Below are 7,916 nucleotides of genomic sequence, written 5' to 3'. Positions count from 1 at the left end.
GTAAACAAACCGGCCCGGCCCGGCAGGGGCTTTCCCTGCACAGCGGCGGACCAAGTTTGGGAACCACTGGGTTAAAGTATAGCTAAGCAGGACTCAAATTTCATTATATAACGTGGGGTCCAAAAGGAAATTCTTAGGAACCAACTCCAGGACACGGCCCCAAGATCAGAGCTGCCAGACCTCAACACTCTACCAATGACACCGTGCAGAAACTGGATTCCCCCAGAATCCCCCGATCAAGAAAAGTTCACCTGCCTCATTGGGACTGCGAGTGGTGAGCACTGTATGTTTAGTATGTGCATTCTTTTTTTTTTTTTTTTGGTAATTGTTAATAAACAGAGGTTAAGTAGAACATTACTGTGTGAGGCTCTCTCACTAGTAAAAGACCCCGCAAACCTGCAGAGTGTAAGGTTATGCTCGGAGCCTACAGAAGGCTAAGGGTGAGTGCCTAAATTAAGAGGAAAGGAGTACTTGTGGCACCTTAGAGACTAACAAATTTATTAGAGCATAAGCTTTCGTGAGCTACAGCTCACTTCATCGGATGCATTTAATGCATCCGATGAAGTGAGCTGTAGCTCACGAAAGCTTATGCTCTAATAAATTTGTTAGTCTCTAAGGTGCCACAAGTACTCCTTTTCTTTTTGCGAATACAGACTAACACGGCTGCTACTCTGAAACCTAAATTAAGAGGGTTATGCCTGAGCCCTAGGAACAGGGTAAGGGTGGGTGCCCCTAGAGTATGCAAGTAACAGAGAATTTTGTGCATGTAACACTGAAGCCTGCATCCCAAGCAAGGGGAAAAAATCATAGGGAAGGGTTGCAGACCAAGCTGGAGGAGCAAGCATCTCAAACAGATTATTCAGAGAAAGCAGAAATCCTACAGGGAATGGAAGATGGGATGGATGAGCATGGAAAGCTACCTCTTGGAGGTCAGAAAGTGGAGGGATAAAGTGAGACCTGCCTAAAGCCAAGCAGAGTTGGACCTTGCAAAGGAAATTAAAACCAATAATAGAAGGCTCTACATAGCCATATAAAAAAAAAGAAAACAAGGAAAGAAGTGGGACCGCTAAACACTGGGGATGGGGTAGAGATTTAAAGACAATCTAGGCATGGCTCAATACCTAAACAAATACTTCCCCTCAGTTTTTAATAAGAGTAATGGAGAGCTTGGGGTAGTGGGGATGGCGAATGGGAATGAGGATATGGAAGTAGAAATTACCACATCCGAGGTGGAGTCAAATTCCAACAGTTTAATGGGCCTAAATCGGAGGGCCCGGATAATCTCCATCTAGCAAATATTAAAGGAACTGGCACATGAAATTGCAAACCCAATAGCAAGGGTCCCTTTTCGACCAGGCGTTCCGGTTGAAAACCAGACATCTGCCAATCCTATGCAGGAAGTCAGACTAGATGATCAGGATGGTCCCTTCTGGCCTTAAAATCTATGAGGCCAGTCAGATGGGCCTGCAGTGGCAGCCAATGCTGGTTGTCATGGGTACGGGCACTCAGCAATACTGTGAACTGCAAGCTGGGCCAAACTGGGGTGAACTCTCTTGGAATGCACTTTCCGATTCAAGTCTAATAACATGGAAAGTTCCATTTAAAGAGTCTGCCAAGAATTTAAACTCTCCTACTCTCAAAAGTTAGACCTGAACAGGAGCCTATTGAAGCATATAGGGTGGACATACTGTCAGTCCTGAAGCTTCAAAAAAGTAAAACTGCATTGAAATCCTTGTGCAGCATTATTTTGGGTATTTAAACTTTTAAAAAATATTTCAGATCAGCTAATTTAGGGCCAAATTGTGCACAGCCCACGTGTGGTACAAGAGGCTTCTCTTTCATAACATCCATAGAAAGAGCTAACAACTGCAGTCTTTGTGCTACCCTATGCAGAAGGGGAATTAGCTACTGTAGATTCCCCAAAAGGAGAAGAGGGACGGGGAAAGGGCAACATCTTGCTCTCCCTCTAAACTGTCCAACATAACTAGCCACCTGCAAAGGAAGGGTACACCGAATCCCCCTAAAATATATAGCAGTGACTACCTTTTCCACCCCACACTTTGGATCTCCATGGTTCATTGTGTACTTTTAGCATAGGACAATGCTGAGTGCTTTTGAAGATATCCCTTACAGGCACAATTGGACTCTACTTGATAAAGAGTCATTAGATACAATGACAACTACCTTTGGGCATTGTGAATTTTTTTCAACCAATGTGATACCGCCACATCCACCTTTAGGAATCCAGTACTGAAGACACCTACAATTAGATTTGAACAAAAATTATATTTTAGTCCCAACAATTCATTCTGACTAGTCCTGTTGTAACACACCAGCATGTATCATTCTATGACTTCACAATCATCAGCAATTACAATGGACAACTGAGCTAGTTCATGCGGCAGAGGGATGGGACCCCACAAATAAATGTCTTTTTAATAGGAGGCAATATTTTTTCAATATATCGTCTAAAATATTTTATAGAACAATAAAATAAACATGTTAAACTATCCCATATACTAAAAACCACTACTTAGTGGAGTTCCTATATGTTGATCATTATTTTAGGAGTGGACTCAGGAAACTGTTGTGGATCAAATAAAACAAAGCTTACTAGTGCATCAAATGACTGTGGAGCTAGTCAAAATAGTTTCATATTAAGTTATTTAGGTGCTGAATTAGCCTAATCTAATACAGTGCTGAATCAGGTCTTCCCAGCCTGCTTGGTGGGGTCATTTAGGATACACAATACTGTTGATCCAATGTAATTTCCAGAGTTTAAATATGAGACATCAATATACAGTAATTTTAAAATGTCATCTTATCCATCTAGCAACTATCTGTTGTAATATAAATACAAAAAACTCTTCAGTAGAACATCTAAACTAAATGAAACAAAAGGGAAACCAAAATAGAAATAGAAAATAAAGTGAGGAATCATATTTTGATTAGAAGATATTTCTTAGACATTTTTGGGGCTAAATTGTACTATGTAACTTCAGCCTGAAGTAAAAGGTGATGTCAAGTGCAGGGGAGCAATCAGAGGCATTGCTGTAGAGCCACAATTCCTCTGAGCATTTCTGGTTGCACAGAAGGTGTGAGTGGGGAATTTGTGACACCCCTTTATGGCATGCAACTTATTACTCTACAGGCTCCCATGGTGGGGAGAAGAGGAGGAACAGAACCAAGCCTGCAACTGCTACCTAACTCTACCTGCCGACTTGCATTCAGAGGTAACACCAGGTATTCAAGTACTGCTATCACCTGAAGGCAAGACCTGGGTAGCCTTGCAAGTGAGGGGAATCTTTACTTACTCCTACCGTCTTGGGCAGTCATGCTAGGGCTAAGCACAATTTATAAGCAAAAATGTGTTATTAATGGTGTATGCAATATTTTCTCTGCAGAACATTTCTGAAGAAGGTTTCATTGTCAAACTCATGCTACTAGGTTTTCTCCACTATTTTCAGTGGATTTCTTTTTTGGTTAAAACTAAAATCCCAGAAATCTAAGTATTGTTTAGAAGCAACTAAAAATCATAGCTCCCCCACAGAGTGGACAGTTCTAAAAAGTAGCCCATGAACAATAAGTTGTGGTTTTTGTGGCTAATAATACTTCTGGAATATTCATGGCATTTTAATGCACGCATTGACACACACAGTTCATACTCATAAGGTTAACATTGATAATACATGAGAAAAATGATACACCATTTGAGTCAGGTGACAATTAGCCGGGTGTGAGTGTTCAGGGAGTCAGCTGCAATCCATTCAACTTCCTGTTGAATTGTAAACTATTTACAAGACATTTTTTACAACAATAATACATATAACTGGTCTTCTCCCCCACTCTCTTCTGAGTTCCAATTGCAGGAAGGAAGGTAGTTTACCAGTTATTGGAGTTCACTGACTGTATTGTGTTTGCAGAAGCACACCATTGGAGTTATATGTTAAGCTTCACAATCCCAGAATTATTCTTATTTTAACTTTTAGGGTGCATGCACATGCACTGACTCACAATCCAAAATTCTAACAGCAGCTATACAAGGCCCCACACCACAACCACTCTAAATAAAATTATAAAACTCAGAAGAAGTGTGAAAGAATAGAAGGTTATTCCTATAATTAAATATTTGAATAGCACCATCGTTTTACAGATCTTTACAAAGATGTTAATACATATTATCTCTGCCCTGTGTGTTCCAGGTTCTGTAGGGTGTAGTTACCAGATACAGTCAATCTATAAGGCTTTATACACAGCCTAGACAAAAGAGAGAAACCAGGAATGAGGAGAATACAGATGACAGGGAGTATAATGAGGGAGTGGTGGGAAATGAAGAGCCAAATTCATCCCAGCTATAACTCCATTTAGGTCAAAAGAGTTATCATTAGAATTAATTCAGCCCCTTTTATTTGTGGGGCAGAGCGAGAACAAGTTGCAGTCTACAAATCAGCATATGCTAACTTTTGCCTGAATTCTGAACAGTGTTAAATTTGACCATCTCATTTACAGTGGCGCATAAAATCAGTAAAAATCATTCTGCTTACAGAAATATATTAGATACAGATTCTCTAATTCACAAACCAATGTAGTTCCAAAATAATCCAGCAGGGGACAGGATGTACATATTAAATCATTTAACTCAAAAGTTTTATTTTTGTAAAAATGCTTCATGTAAATTTTATATTGTTAGAAAAATACAAATACACATTGTTATTCTTAAACAATCCTTTAAATACTCTTTAGGTTTTTTTTAAAAAAAAATTCAAATAGTTTTATATTTGCAAGTAATGATACTTTGCCAATAAAGTTCTAGTTAGGTAAAATAATAGCTTTATAGGGGAATTCAAGATTGTTCACCAACGATATAAAGGTTGAATAGATTATTAAAGATCATGGAATGAACCGTTAATGCTAACATAATTCTTTAAATTAAATATCCACTCTGAAATTTTCTGTTTTTTTGGCTATGGAATTCTGGGGAGCTTTGCACTCACAGGATGGTATCTGTTTTTAAAGATTTACCTTATATCTGCACCTAGGAGGGCTGCTGATGAGGGAAACTAGATGGACAAGGCTCTGAGATTTTGCAAAAGGGGCTGCTTTGTGACATCCACTTATAAAACCCATTTCTCCCCTTTCCTCCTGAGTCAGCTGCAGCTCAGAACTGTTTTTTCAGTTATTGTAAAATATATTGAAACAAGGTTTCAGGAGTTCTGGGCACAAATGCAGGAAACCAGGAAATATTAACCTAATGAAAGGTTGTATAGAATGTAAAAGGGTTAGAACCAATAGGATTCCATAGAAATCACTATAAGATCAGTGATCAGATACCACAGTGATGGATGCAGTATAAGAACCTGAACAGAACTCTAAAAGTCCATAGAATATAATAAAATTTAATTTTCTTTTCATATATTTTCAAGAATATTATGGATTTCTATAGCAAGAATATCCTTTTCTCAGTTCTATAGTGCTGTTCGATAAGAGTAAATAAGGACAAATACTGCAAGTATTGGAATGAGCTGGAGAAACAAGATGGCTGGGCCAGGTATCCTCACCAAGGGTGAGATTTTGTGACATGCCTCTAAAAGTTACAGCACAAAGCTTACAGCAGAAGTCCTCAGCATAACTCAGGGCTTGTCTACACGGGGAATACACTAGTGCAGAACAGTTATTCCATATTAGTTCCTCATGTGGACACTCTCATTCTGCATGGAGTGCTGTGTGTAGTTTAGGTTAATCCACTTTGAAAGCGGATTAACCTAAACCACAAAAAGGAAGTCTCTTAAGGCTTGACAACCTGAAAACTTAGTTCACAGCAAACTGAGGTGTAAATCTACCCTGCATTAACTGCCATATGGACCCTGCCTGCTGCTGTGCACTAAAAGTTCCCTTTTCGATCTAAAAAACAGTAGGGAACTTTTAGCACTCAGCAGGGTCCATATGGACACTTAGTGCAGGGCAGACTAGTGCATGGCAGATTTACACCTCAGCTTGCCATGAACTAAGTGTTCAGATAAGTCATTAGTGCAGAATAAGTGTGTCCTCATGGGGAGTTAGTGCAGAATACCTGTTACATTTTAAATTCACATCCTACCTTTTCACACTAAGTTCCCATGATTTTTTTGTGTAGACAAGCCCTTGTATAGAGCAGGGAGCCCGTCTAAGTTATGGCAGCCTCCGTTGGGCTCCCCTATGGGATTCAATGCAGCCCAAAATCTCCAATGCTCCCTGCTGGAGCCCTGAACTCTCCTGTCTCACCCCTAGCATGCCCCTGTACCAGGACTTGAAAAAAGGTCCTCAGGAGCTAGCATATGGCTGTCCTCCATAATGTCTGTGGAAGGGGAATCATCACCTAGCCAGTAATGAGGTTTTTAAGGTGCTCTGGTCCTTTTATCCAGTGAAAAGGGGAAGAGTAGGTGTGAGACTCTCACCCAATGCATCTTTTTCCTAAATTTCTGTATTTTTCCATTGGGGGCTGGCAGCCATGCAACCGAATAGTGACTAAAGCAGATGGCGTTTTACCATTTCTTGTGTTTGTGCAATGCTAGATTATGATGGTCATTTAGCATCTCTGGGCAAGTCAAGATGTTTTCCCTGTTAAGTGTAGCTCCTAAGTGTAGTCGTTGCTAAGCAGCTGGGCCCTCCCTGTCCTTCAAAGCCCATTCATCATGCAAGGGCCAAGTAGTGCATGCAAGTCCACCTGTATCACAGTAAGATATGCTAATGATTGCTTTTATAGACAAACATGGCAGCATGGCCTCATTGGATAGTGCTGAAACAGGCAAATTACTAGAGCCAATCAACAGATTTTTAATATTCTTGATCTTGTTTGTTCTTGTCATTATATGCAGAGGAAGTTATTTCCCCACAAATGAAATTCAAACCTGATGAATACAAACATAACCTCTCTCTTATTGGGTAAATGAAAGCAATTAAAAAAATCTCACCAAAACGTTGCTGATTTCCAGTAGTTGACAATGTAGCACAATGTTTAGAAGACACATAAGAATAATTTTTTGTTAGAAAAAATTACAGTAGAAAACAGACACATTAGTTTCTTTGCCTTTTTCTAGAATTCTGAGATGTTAACTAATGATTAGTTAACTCATGTTTTGGTCTACTGGAAGTACTTTTCATTCAGCATATGGTTAGCAATCATATTACAGTATTTGCATGTTCATTGTGAATGTTTCTATATGCTGTAAATCTAGCTATCTTTTCATAGACTGTTATTATTGCGACAATTCCTTGTGTAAGACTTGAGGTCAGAGTCTTATCTCAGTTATATGAGTATAAATCAAGAGTAACTCTATTGTAATTTACTGATTTACATAGGTGTAACTGAGATCAGAATCTGGCTCTGAGATTTTAATTCTTTATAACATTGCTAGTATTTTGTGAAGTGATGCTGGTTCATACACAAAAAACAAAGAGATTGTTCCAGTGTTGTTTCTGTTCTATCTGTAAGGCACATAAACCAATAAAGAGGGAGTAGATATAATTCAGCAAATATAGAGTAGCTTTACCATTATTTGATAATTTCAGAGCTATTGTAAGCAGTCTTCTTTAAACATTTTGCAGATGGTCAGTTCAAAAGAGAGGCATCAGTGTTGAATTTGTTCCTACTCAGAGGAACAAACCATTCAAAATTTTAAAAACATATATTGAATGGAGATCCTTTACAATTTCTCTTTCAACTCAGCACTACTTAGGGTGACCAGATAGCAAAGGTGAAAAATCGGGATGGAGTGAGGGGTAATAGGCACCTATATAAGACAAAACCCTGAATATTGGGACTGTCCCTATAAAATCAGAACATCTGATCACCCTAGCACTACCCTGTGTGTGTGTTCTTACAAACTATCTATATATACACCACTTAATTCTGAATTGGAAGTCTATCAAATAGGGAG

General features: G+C 39.1%; 1 long non-coding RNA gene across 1 annotated transcript; it reads right to left on the bottom strand.

The window, feature by feature from the left end:
- Positions 1 to 301: 301 nt before the first annotated feature.
- LOC122458028 lies at positions 302 to 732 on the bottom strand. The gene is made up of 2 exons (XR_006277845.1): positions 679 to 732; positions 302 to 448 (listed from the first exon to the last, which is right to left on the bottom strand). It is a non-coding gene; the product is annotated as an uncharacterized LOC122458028 (long non-coding RNA).
- Between the last annotated feature and the right edge of the window lie 7,184 nt (positions 733 to 7,916).

The sequence above is a fragment of the Dermochelys coriacea genome, chromosome 11 (genome assembly GCF_009764565.3).
Source record: "Dermochelys coriacea isolate rDerCor1 chromosome 11, rDerCor1.pri.v4, whole genome shotgun sequence".
Lineage (NCBI taxonomy): Eukaryota > Metazoa > Chordata > Testudines > Dermochelyidae > Dermochelys > Dermochelys coriacea.
Note: the sequence above shows the minus strand (reverse complement) of the source record. Positions and strands in the feature narration are given on the sequence as shown.